This window comes from Lolium perenne, chromosome 7 (assembly GCF_019359855.2).
Source record: "Lolium perenne isolate Kyuss_39 chromosome 7, Kyuss_2.0, whole genome shotgun sequence".
NCBI lineage: Eukaryota > Viridiplantae > Streptophyta > Magnoliopsida > Poales > Poaceae > Lolium > Lolium perenne.
Genome location: NC_067250.2, coordinates 199,753,527 through 199,766,860, shown reverse-complemented (window position 1 = coordinate 199,766,860; position 13,334 = coordinate 199,753,527). Strand labels below are relative to the sequence as shown.

The 13,334-nt window shown below is 44.8% G+C and overlaps 1 long non-coding RNA gene across 2 annotated transcripts; it reads right to left on the bottom strand.

Annotated features, from left to right (window-relative positions):
• Positions 1-4,607: 4,607 nt before the first annotated feature.
• Positions 4,608-6,200, bottom strand: LOC127314522 (uncharacterized). Of its 2 annotated transcripts, none has more exons than XR_007859714.2 (2): positions 5,460-6,200; positions 4,608-4,894 (listed from the first exon to the last, which is right to left on the bottom strand). It is a non-coding gene; the product is annotated as an uncharacterized lncRNA (long non-coding RNA). The 2 variants fall into 2 exon arrangements; XR_011749449.1 differs by having other exon boundaries at positions 5,464-6,200.
• Positions 6,201-13,334: the final 7,134 nt, after the last annotated feature.

Sequence of the window (13,334 nt, the reverse complement as noted above, 5' to 3'; positions counted from 1 at the left end):
TCTAGTAGAGGCGGAGGCCGACCTCGCGGCCGTGGTCGTGGACGCGGCAGAGGTGAACGCTCGTCGTCGCCTCCCACGCCGTCGGCTTCATCGTCGGAGATGGACGTGGAGCCGGACGTGTTGTTCGAGTGTGTCCTCGTCCTCAAGGGCGACCCGCGCGGCATCCAGAGGCTACCGGACTCCTTCGCCGACTACGTCGCCGGCGACGACCGCCCGCGCACGATGCATCTGTGGGAGGCTGCGTGCGGCTACTACCGGTGGATCGTCGACGTGATCTACGACGCTCGCGGCAAGATGTACCTCAACATCGGCTGGGAGAAGTTCGCGCGGCACCACAGCCTCGAAGCCGGGTTCATCCTCCTGTTCTCCTACTTCGGCGACAAGGACATGAGCGTCAAGGTCTTCGACAAGACGCGCTGCCGCCGGGACTACCACGGCGACAACACCGACGAGGAGGACGACTGAGTGTTGTTTCTTCGCAGCGAACACGTGCACGGAAGTTTCTGGATGTTCGCCTCATCGGTAGAACCAACAAGGGCACCATCCTCCCGCTGGATTTTCCAGTTTATGTGACTGGGTGTGCCCTCGAGTGTTCTTTCTTAGCAGCGAACACAGGAAACCTTCGATGCACGGCCTAGTTAGGTTTAGTTTCTTTGCAAAATTTTATATTTGTGTCCACGACGGTTCAAACTATGTATTAGTTTGTGGAAAACCATGTTCCTAACTGTGTTTTCGTGTAAACCACGTTCCCAATTATGTATTAGTTTGTGGAAATTGAAATAAAAATGCCAAAAAAAGTATTTTAAATGTTTGGGGGCGACGTTTGGGGGACGCGGCTAGGGAGCGATGTCCCCCAAAGGCGGCACGAACAAAACATGTCCCCAAACGTTCAATCCAGCGCATTTTGGGGACGCATTGGGGGACGCGGCCGGAGATGCTCTGAAGAATGTGGATGCATGGGCATGGTGAGGCAAACCACGGCAGCAGCCATTTCAGCAGCGCGGCCAGTAAAAGAAAACGGGAAGGAAACAGCCGGAGCAAAAAAGAGGCAGTTTCAGTCGGCGCGCGCTGCACGGTGCGGCACCGCCCACCCTGACCATTGGGTCCAGCCACGGGAGAGAGCGGTGGCGGCCGCAAGCCCGCAACCGTGCCGAGGAGGACACGCGAGCCGCGAGCGGCAACTACCCCGCTTGACTTTTTCCAGTAGCACAGCGGCCAGCGCGTGCCGTGCCGACAACGACCCACGCGCACACGCTCGACGTTGCCAGCCCTACCTGCAAATTCGGTCCCGTCTGGAGAGCCAGCCGAGAGCACGTAGCATTGCGATAACCTATCTCAAACAAATTTACAAAAAACACGTAGCATTCGTATAACGAAGGAAACGGCAGCTTACCCTATTGTTCGAGCATCTTCAGCGGTCTCACGCATTTTAGATGTTAAAAGCGATTGCGCGGGTCCGTTTGCATAATGCGAAATTGACATTCGGATCAGGATTGACCGTTTGCCTATGAGGGTGGCTCCCAGCCCGCAAGACACATTTCACTGCTTTTCATTTATAAAATAATTTACATATCGTTGAAAATAACAATATAAAAATGTCGGTCCAGCCGGTAGCGAAGGTGGAGGCGGAGCGACCGTTGGTGCCTACGAAGGAAGAGGCAGTAAAGGGGGCGGCGCGGAGTACTGCAGTGCCAGGTTGAAGGCATCTTCCTCCGACAGGCCTGGCGACATAAATTCGACGGCGTACCAGGGCATCGGCGGCGGAGCCTACGGTATCTCTGATATGAGGATGTCGAGCCACGGGTCGCCTCATCCTTGGTCAGCTCCTTCGCCAGCTCGATCTGCCAACCCTCCTCCTACGCTAAATGGATCGCGTCGAAGACGCTGGCGATGAAGTCCTCTGAGTCGTCCCGCGCTGGAGGCGATGGAGGTGGCGGCAAAGGTGGCAGCATACGCGGCCGCAGCGTCAACTCCCGCCGCGGTCGTGGCAGCGGGCTGAATTTGAAGTCCTTGTCGTCGAGGAACCCCGCCTTCCGCCGCTTGTCGAGTACTACGTGTTGGTGGTGGTAGTTGTCCCACAAGGGAGTCGACGGCAAAGTCGGGGTCACGTCGGAGGTCTGGAGGGAGAATGGCGCGCCTGCACTGGATCTATGTGTCCTGCTCCGGACCGGAATGTGGCACCAGCGGGATAGGCACCCGCGTCATGTTGAGGCGCCACCCGCCCGGAAGGGTGCACATCGCTCCAGCCGACGCACAACATCCAGTTAAAACATCCTAGCGATTAAGGAAAGAAGGGGGTGGGCTCTGTCCCGGTTTCGCCTCCTTCGCGCACATGCGATGATCATGCATCGTGGTCGTTCCTCTTCTTGCCCATGGCATTGCGGTGGCGCGCAGTGATGTCTACGTGTTTTGGTGCAAGTGTGGCCAGGGAGGTGTGGGCGATGGCAAGATGTTGTCAGTGCCCTTTTAAGGACAGGCGCCGGACACGAAGGCGCATGCCATTGATGACGGCACAGAAGTCCAGTCGCCGCCCGCCAGACCTGGTGCGTCCTCTGAAGATGAGGCGCCATTGATGGCAAAGGCCACGACACGCGCAATCCTGTAAGATGCGGTCGAAGCGAAGCGGACTCGCGGCCGCTGCCAAGCTGGCCCGTAACAACATGGCACGGACACGGTCTGCGTCAGCGCTTTTTCTCGGTCGTGCGGTCGCAAATGGATGCGTCGTGGAGTAAATTTCGGCTACGTTTGCGTCCCCGTGTGGACAACCCGATCAGTTTGCGTCGGGCCACTGGGCAGGGGTGCGGAGCCATTTTTCGATCGTGCGGTCGCAAACGGACGCGTCGGGGCCGTTGAAGATGCGCTTAATGTCTAGGCATTCACAAAAGATTTATGTACAAAAGGGAAAATCATAATGATAATTTAAAGGGAAATGCTTTGGTTGGGTGGAAGAGATTTGCACATGTTGGATGCATGATCATTGATCATCCCATCCAATTTAATATCATCGTCCAGAATCGTTTGATCCGTAACCTATAAACTAGATACCCGTGCAATAATCGTTTACTTTGCAACATACTCGCAACATTCCTTTTTCTGATGCGTCAAAACCATGCATAAACTCATGCATTTTCAAGACAGCAATGCAACAAAATCATGTATATGCAACAAATCATCTTCAAAAAGATAGCATGCACACACATGCAATGATGCAAATGCAACATTAAAGCAAAACAAAACGTTTGCAGCATGAGATGGAAACATTTGCACTACAAAAGCATTTGCAAGAGATGCTTAGGGTCGTTGCAACATCTCCCTTGTGGGTTTACATCATTATACGAACGAGTTTGCAACATGTCAACAAACACATGCAACATCAAAAAAAACAACTAATCTATGTGTTGGAGCACCAAGCTCTCCAACGAGGAATCTGGCTTCCCGAGCCATGTTTGCGCCAGATCCGATGGTCTCGGGCCGTCTACCAACAATATAACCATATTTCCCATACCCAAGCACACTAATTTTGAGCTCTAACGCAAGCCGAACCTTGACCTCATCCATGGCAACTAGGTAGGACAATGGGAGGAAGAGGAGTAGGAGATGCGGATTGTAATAAGTAGCACCCCTAAGCCGTATGAGAGCCTCCTGATGCAATCCTAATATCACTCACGCGGACTGAATCGTTTGCCTAGATTTAAGTGGAAAACGTTTGACCAAAAGAAAAACATCTGGTATCATATAGAGAGAATATAACCCTCTGATTTAGAGAGAAAATATCCCTTTGATTCGAAACTCTAGGAAATGAACCTTTAACACCTCCCCTTTTCTTTGTCCTCGACGGTGGATGAGCTAGTAGCTCAGTGGCAAGAGTGCGGTCGCGTGGTCTCATCGGTCAGAATTCGAATCCCATGGGCGTAATATTTCGTGTGGGTTTGGCTCGGTTCTCATACTACCTTAATTAAGACTAGATTTAGATGTGCGCCTTGGCGCACGACCCCGGGACTGTCGTACATTTTTATATTTCATATTACGCTACTACAATCATGTGGAAAAGCGATAAAGGGCTTACACTATGTGTGTGGATTTAAATCTCTTAATATGATCACACTCTAATCACCAATGCGCAGTTTCATCAAATCTTTTATTTCTGGTCATAGTTGTTATGGCAATGTTTTGACAATTGAATCTTTCAAAAAACTAAAGTATTCCAAAAACACAATGTTTCAATGCCAAACAACATGCCTAATAGTTGAAATTAGAATAGAGTACACAAAATGGTAAGCGAAGTACAAACACTTATATACAACCAGCAAAGCACGGAAATGTATTACAATAACTAACATTGTATGGTTCCGATACTTTGAGGGTTTTCAATTCACAACGGTGACAACACTTGACGTGTCAGAAGCAACCAAAAAAACTTAACTGAAGCCAATAACATAAATTAATCTAACATACAAAGCAGCCAGGGTGAAAGCACATGACGTGTCAACAGGGAGATTTTTTTTGCAGCAGACACATGTCAAAGCTCTGTATCAGCTTTCAGCTTCTCGCTAAGTTTCTAATCTGTTTATCACTGTCATCAATCATCCACTTTCTGATGGAAGAGGAACAAAATCCCAAACGGCATCAGCTTATTAGAAAGGAATCACGTAAATGTATGAAAGAACAACATTTCTATAGGCTAAGGATAAACACATTGTACAAGGCAAAGAAATTCAGGAAAATACTACCTCTGTTCGGGATTATAAGGCCGTCGCAGCATATTCCCGCTTCCTGGTCCCCGTACGACTTGACCGGAGGTGACGACTCCAATGTCACCTCGCCTGTAGTTGCCCCCGCCGCACTCGCCCGGAAGGCGAATCCAAGGCCAGTGTAAAAATCTTTTCAACTACCACTAAACGAAATTGGAAATGAGTAAGTCCAGTTGAACCACAAAATACTAGCCAAATAATAAATAAACCTTTAAATCATTCAATAACTTTTAGTGGTAGTTGAAAAGATGAGCACATGAAACAAGAGATGAGCACACCAACTTCCTAAAATATTACAATTTATAGGAACTAATAAAATAAGAGGACATGATCCGCATGATAGCATCTTAAGCATGCATATATTTACTCTAATAGAATTTTCCTATATATATGACAAATACAGTTACTACAGTTCATCTCTAATCTAAGCATTTGCACACAAGCTCATATTTAGAATTTAGAAATGGAGATGCTAGAAATGGGAGGATAAATCCAAATGTGTACATAACCCAAATGTCTTAATCTAGATAAGAGAGTAGCTAACCGAGAGAAGGAAAATTATAGACGCACTACAACCTGTGCATTGAGAGTTTCTTAAATATAACTACTACACAACAGCATAGAAGACAGACGCATAATGGTTCAGTCTAAGGGAGGGGGGAAGACTGGAGAGGACTACATGGAAGGGATTAAGGATAGAATTATGACCTACACAATAAGAAACATGGATGCATACTCCTTTTGTGCAAGCGCTGAAGGGGTAGAGGCGGTGGGGCATGCACTGATGCTTGGTGCAGCAATTGTTCAGAGCACTCGAAAATCGTCAAGATCATTCACAAACAAATCATTTGCCTCAATAAGTCAGTGTATCTTGGTAAGAGTTCGGAACTGTATGTGTAAATTATATTGAAGACCTGGAGGCATAAAACAAATTGTTTTTAGGAGTAAATAACATCAAAAAATAGTCTAACCCGCTGCTCATATTTTCTGCAGATATATTCCATGAGTTTTGAATTTCTTATATGAAGGCAACAAATCTACTAAGCAACACCAGATTACCCAACACCAATAGCTCCAAACCTGTCAGCCAGCAACACCTAGAAGATCATGAAAACATAATCCAAGTCGGTTAGGTCACATAGCAGTCAGCAATGCGAAATCAGGGCATTGGGTAAAAGCCAGCAAAACATTAGTCATGCAATGCGATTGCGATACTTGCATTAAAATTTTCGTTGTTCATTGACTATCAAGAAAGTACATGGAAGGTAAAATTTCAAAGAAAAAATCAGTAGTTTTGTTTGAAACTGTCTCAAGCATAAGAACCTATTCTGCAACTTGAAGACAATGAGATGCATCGAAATTTCAATAATACCTTGAAATGGGAGATGAAGATAAAATCAGTTATACAAAAATGCTGCATGCATCAGCAATGTGGTTTGTTTCAAACAAACTATAACTATTTGTAACTGTTTTGCAAAGACTGAATGTACCAAAACCAATAGATCTTCACATTAGTACAAAAGTTTCTGGGAATGGTCGAGTGGTCAAGTGAAATATGCCTAAACCAGGCTACATGTTGCAGCAAAAAAATACTCCAGCATATGGTACAATTCTAAACTAAAATTAAAGAAGAACAAAATAAAAATAGTAGTAGCTACAACCTTCAGGAAGATGGAAAACACCATGGTCTTGATACAGGGAAAGTTCATGCTCCAGAAACAATAATACAGGAAGCTACAAATGTAAAAGTAAATTCGAATTAATATCTGACATGAACTATTTGTGGCAGATGCAAGATTTAAAATTAGTATTGCCTCAAAATATTTATGTGGTATGGGAAAATGCATAAGGCTAGCAGCAAAGTTAACCCATGTAGAAAGGCAATTGATAATAGTTGGCATATGTAGTATCTTCTGCTACTTCATAATCTTTGGTTGAACTCCAGATATCGATGTGTACACAGCGGCATCTTTCAGCGGCAATGTAGAGGTGTTAAAAAAGTCACACGAACTCAACCATCGTTGCATTAATTCATGACAGCACTCAGCCTTTGAAACACCAAATTTCTGTAGCATAAGGTCAAGTAATATTTTATAAGGAATTCCTAACTACGTTTGGAGTAACCTACAACAGTATATATGGCATATATATGTGTTGGAATTAATTCTAACCAAGAAGCTCTATGAACCCAAGACTGCGCATGCTCGTGAAAACAGAGTGCAAAGGTTGAGATAACACACATTGCACACGATCAGATAACAGAACATGCGTTAAGCAGGAAAATTTTGAAACAGAATACTTCACAAACTTATTTTCCATTGCTTGTGGTTACACAAAGACCGTGTGATTTATAGGAAAACCTACTTGACCTCAACATGACAAATAAGATAGTACAAATTTGATTTCTGAAGATACTTGAAAATTTCTAATAGTGTAATTTGCAGCATATTTGACATGTTCAAAACTCTTAGCCTCGACACTCATAATTGAAGAGGAATGTTAAAAATACAAAATGTGAAAGAGTAAATGGTCACAGTTTCTCTACTCATAAATCATAATTGACCGGGCAACAACACATGATACCATGCAGTGGAACTCATTATTATTTAATATTAGTACTATAAAAACCGAGCAGATAGAAGAAAACCTGAAGTGAAAACATACCATAAATTTTCCAACGCTTATTTCAGGACTGAATTCTCTCTTCGTTCAAACAAAAAGATTATACACAAAGGTGAGTCTCATTTGGTAGATATACGTGGCATACACAATGCAGGGGGAAACCGAACATATTTTTCATTTGATCTATCCCACTATCCTATTACTAAATGACACCAGCAGATTCTATCTGAAATATACTCCATCATTCATTTTCTTTAAAAAACCCTTCCAAGATATCTAGATGGTGGCCTAAAATCTGAGAAACTCGTGATTTTCTCGTAAGTATAAATCTGAGATGCAAGACATCCATGACACCCAATAGGTTCAGCTGAACTTTCGTTGTTTGTGATAACACTCAACTGAAGATTGTGTGTATGGGCATGCAATATTTGACAACTGAGAAAATATTGACTGAAGATTGTGTGTATGGGCATACATATTTGAAAACTGAGAAAATAATGAATAGATCCTTGGATACCCAATAAAAAAAGAACATGTAAAAATATTTTTCCTTACCCATTCAAAATCTGCTCTCATTCTCTCACCCACAAATCAGACACCACGCAAACAAGCAGGTTAACACTTTTATTCGGATAACTTTTACCTAGTTTGCTTCAGGGTGTGAAACTCCATTTCTTGTGGTGATGGTCTGGGCTAATGGTGTGCTCCAAAGATGGTGACCCTCTGGCATGCATCTTGCTACTCAGCTCCAACTCGACCCTGAGCTTCCTGCCACCGCCAATGGATGGCCCGGGACTCCTCCTTCCTCCCAACTCCTAGAGCTTCTTGGTGCAAATGAATACTCTTCACATCTGCAACTGACTGCAATTATATCATGTTGATTTTCAGCTACAGACCTAAAGAGCGCAGAAACATAGAGAAAAAATGCATAAGAATAAAGAAGGGTGCAAAGAAGAAGACCACGGGCTATTTATGATCTATGGGAAAGAATATCTGATCGTGAAGTAAAGGAAGATCATTTTTTCTATATATAGGGTCCTGAAACCAATGCATATATGGTGGTTCCATATATGGACAACCAAAATGGTAATAGTGCATTATCTTTTGCCAAGGCGCATTACCTGACAGGGAGACTGGTAGAACAACCAACCCACAGCAGCAGCTAGCCTGAAACAGCAACAATATCAAACAACACATCAGAAGGTAGACATGAAAAGGCCATAAAACAGTTCTCGACCTTTCTATTTGATTTTTCTGTGCAACTGAAACAAATAGCACTGGCTTTTATAACATCATACGCGAATCATAGAAAATACAGCAGGTATGTCTAATCTCCAAAAGAAGCTATATTATTCAGCATATTTCGTGATATCCAAAACTATACACAGCTCTGTGCATCTTAATAAATAATTGGCATCCTGTAACATGTAATTGAAGATGAAAGAAATACTTCCATTACTAATAACAGTGGTCTCTGCTCTTCTCACATGATATACTAATTCACCGGTCGCAGAGAAACACTAATTCACAAGTTGGGGTTCTAAGCTAATCTGGGCGACCATGAGCACCTAGGATAGTTCCTTGCTAACAGACCACATATCAGTTCACCAGGCGCAGTGCAACATTCATTGTGAAAGTGATGTTACACATTAACCTAGGTCACCATCAGCATGTAGGATGCATTTTGTCAGACAAAACGAGCAGCCAAAAAACTCTAAGCCTAAGCTATGCGCACCCACAGCGAGACAAAGCTTTCAAGGTACCAAACAAGTAACAGAGGCACAGATTGGTCACAGCCAGATCCGGGAATAGGAGGACACAGCGACCCACCAACACTATGTTGATCCTTTTCTTGTCTTTTACTGATCCAGAGAGGTGAACATAACAGAAGCGGTATGTTGGTATCATAAGACAAAATAGTTTTGGCTCACCTTGTTGTTCACCATTTTCCTATCCCTGGTCAAAGCAACTTCAAGAACATCTCCATGAGTCTCAGATAAAGGTCGAACCTAAAGACACGAGGCTGGTCTTTCACAAAAAAAAAATACAACACAAATTGGCAACAAAAGAAAAATACAGAGCAAAAGAATGTCAATGAGAGGAGGTCAAGTGGTGAGGCAGACAATAGAACCATCATGGTATGTGTATGTTTTCATTTGTTTGCTGAACTAATATAATCTATCATAGAGGAATTCTCAAAAAAGCAGTTTAACCAAAAACACGGTAATATTAACATTAAGTTACTATATTAATTTGCAGCTGAATTTACTGGCCTATATAATCTTCTGAATATAGCAGTAAGAAATCAACAACGTCCTCTCACGAAAAAACGGGTAACAAACTGAACCACCCTAGTTGATGAAAAGACTATATATGTGTCGCTAACCATACAAAAGCATGATAAATACCTCAATATACACCAGGATAACTTAAAATAGCATGTGTCTAGTACTTATAAGAGACAAAAATAAACCGCAAAACTAATTTAGAACCTGAAGATCTTTATACAATAGTCTTTTATCTTGCGAGGCACCGCTGAAAATCGCGAGTGAGAGAGAAATGAACCATGTGAGGTGACGACATCAAGAATGGCGATGCGACAACTGGGTCTAAATCGGCGATAAGGCTACACAGCGAGGCGTAGCATGCCAGCGGATGGACACCATAAAAATTATTCACTACAAAAGAGGGCTCAGTTTTAGATAGTAGGCAGAAATGCTATATAGCAAATAATATTATTTACTCATAATAAATAAAACACCGCTTATAGAAGCTAAATACCGTCATACCACTGGGACCTAGTCCTCGTCTCCATCTCACGACCAACGTCCCTGCCCGCCTATGTTTTCTCGCATCTTTTCCTTGTTGGTCGCTGCTTTGCTTTGTTCCCGGCTGGCTAATGCCTTGAATCGATGTAAACAAATCTTAAATTCTCAATAGCTTCTAAGAAAGCCTCTGCAAAAAGTAATGTATTAAGCACTTGGCAGAAGTTTAATAATCATACTTCAGATGTACATTCAAATTTCAATGATATGGAAGCGTATGCATCCATACCAGATTGTATTCTTGGGTTGCAGAGAACACCATGGTTCGGACTATGCTTGTCGCGCGACTCGTTAATAATACGACGTGCGTGAAAATCTCTGTAATGTGTACAGTTGTCAGGAGAAAAAGAAATATTAACATTGAAGCATACTCATTGGATAAATGCACAACCTCGGATGACACATCAATCTACAAAATACAACCATTAGATTGGTCAGTTTGTGCATCTGCCCAGTTAGCAGGTATTTCTAATGTGCATAATGAGTAAGAATCTCCTGCCTGATTAGAAAATTATATAAAGAATCCACATGATCAGAGGCAGCCAGACAAGAGAGCATACATTGGAGCTACCCAATCAGCCAAACACCTTTGGGAACAAGGCCATCCAGCGTGCATTGGAGGCACACCATCAAGTGTCGTTGACACCATACGCGTGACTGATGAGTGGAAAACCAAGATTGTTCCAAACAGACGGTAAAATACGATTTTTTGGGCAGATCTCAATCCACTCTTCCCTTTCATAAAGTCTGAACTCTGAAACACGGTAACCTATAATTAGAGAAACCATCGAAGCATCAATAAATTAAGTAAAGCACATAATAATATGAACAGGAAAAAACTACAACGAATCGACAACGGCTCACCTGGGGTTAGCGAATTCCTACGCCGACCGTGGTGTACGGCGGAAGCAGAGGATCCCGGACATGCATCTCTCCATAACCTCCACCGCGTTCAGGTTATACCAGCAGTTGTTGCTCCAGTCTTTTTCACGACATTATATAATCAAGAAAAAGAGTATCTCAGATTAATCAAACTTAAATCACTGAAAGTGCTATTACCATGAAGAAATAAACAAGGCAGAAATGACTAATGATGTGGGAAATTCTCACATCTTGTGTTAGGATTACACGGAGAACTACAAAAATAAAATCCATATCCTCCTTTCTCTTGGATTTTATATTTCTTTGGTTTCTAAATTTCCTCAAGCTTGGTACACAAGTTGCAATTGGACCAGAACTGTTTTTTCTGGCAAACATTAGAAGGGAAATAACCCGCCATACAAAGTTCGCATCTTGGTTCTCACTGCAGGTGTAGCTATAGGATTTATAAACACAACAACAAATGATAAATCTAAAAAAATTAGGTTCCTAACCAAATAAACGATAAATCTATGTACAATTAAAGCATGCACACACAAATCTCTTTTACAATAACCTGTTGTGTAAAAGCATGAAGATTATAGGTACACCAATAGAAGGCTACAAATCAATTAACTGTTAATAATATATGTATGATAAACACATATGTAAAGCAAGGATTCATATTTAGAGGATTAACTGGCCTTGTAAGCATGTCCCTTATGAACTCGAAATTTTTCCTCCTCTTGTAGAAACGGATCTGCAAAAGCCAAAACGTAATGTTCAGGAGGCTAAATCAAGAAAAAAGAGTCTCCTTCCACTTTTAGTTCAGCCTATAGGAAAGCATGAACCATGTAGAAACGAATCTGCACAAACCAAAAAAAAAATGTTCAGGGGACTAAATCAAAACCAGAGAAATCTGCGTCCACGTTTAGTTTAGTACTTGAGCCTATAGGAGAGCATATTTGAGAGAGAGAAGAGAGAGAACGAACCTGAAAAATAAGAGGTAAAGTGGGCTCTAACTACTCAACCTATCCCGTGCCAGAGCTCCCTCTGCCAAAACTCGCCTGAGCTCAACCGAGCTAGCCGGAGCTCGCCCTGCCGGAGTTCGGCCGCGCCACCATGGAGGATCTCACCCGCGCCGCCCCTGCTGGCCGTCCTTCTACAGTCCTCAGCAGCCGCGCCGTCCTCGCCGGAGTAACGGAGTTCGCCCACGCCGCCCTGCTGCGCCGGCCCCTGTTGAGGTCGCCCGCGCTGCCTCCGTGGAGGCCGCCGGCGCGAGGTCGAGTCCGCCATCACCATCAAGGGTGGAGCTCCAGCAGCCCCTCCTGCTTGCGCCGGCGGTGCGCTGCTCCTGCGGGCCGGCAGACGTCTAGGGAGGCAGAGTGGCGCGGGGCTGGGGGTTGGGGGTTGGAGATGGGGCGTGGAAGAGGGAGAAGGCTGGGAGACAGGGAGGCGGGGCAGCGCCGCCATACGCGACGAGAGGGGATTGGGGAGGAGCTGGGTGCGAGGAGATTGGGTGAGGTAGGGTTTCGGCTCGCGGAGAAGATATTTTGCACGGCCAGCGCGAGGAGAGCGGAAGCCAAAACGACCCGCAGCGACTGCCGCGCGGACCCGACCGACCGTAGGGCCCAAACACAGCCAGACACGGGTAGAAAACGGCCATTGCATGACTTTCGCTAGCTCCCAGGATGGACAGTGCCAACAACTGCTGCCATAAAACGGACGGCTGGGATCAAATTTCGGCCAGACACAGTAAAAATCGGACGGTGCACATGCTCAGATCGCTGTGAATCCCCCATGGGGGGGCAGCTATTATACCTTCAGATGCCATGGGCTCCGCCTGGTGGTCTTTTTGTTGTCCTCGACAACGTCACTCTTTTTTTTTTGAAAAAAGGAAATTATTAAGAGAACCGTTTTTTTTTTTTGAACGGTGGATGGCAAATGTTGAAGTTAAAATAGGCTGCCATCAGACATGAGTTGTTCGATCGGACGGCGGAGAGAGGCGAGGCGAGGGTCGGTCCCGGCCGCGTTATTACACGTGAGCCACGAGAGCTACACGAGTCGTCCCTGGACGGAAGCCAACGCAGCCCAACGCGCACCGCGGAGCAAGACGGCGCCACCGCCCACCGAAAGAAACCAACAGGAAGCGCCGCCCATACGCGGTGCCCGCGCGCGTGGCCCCACCTCCGCCGCTCCCCGCTCCCCAGTCCCAGTCCCAGTCAAAGTCGCCGCCCCGCATCTTCTTCTACATATAGCCTCGCCTCTCCTCATCCAG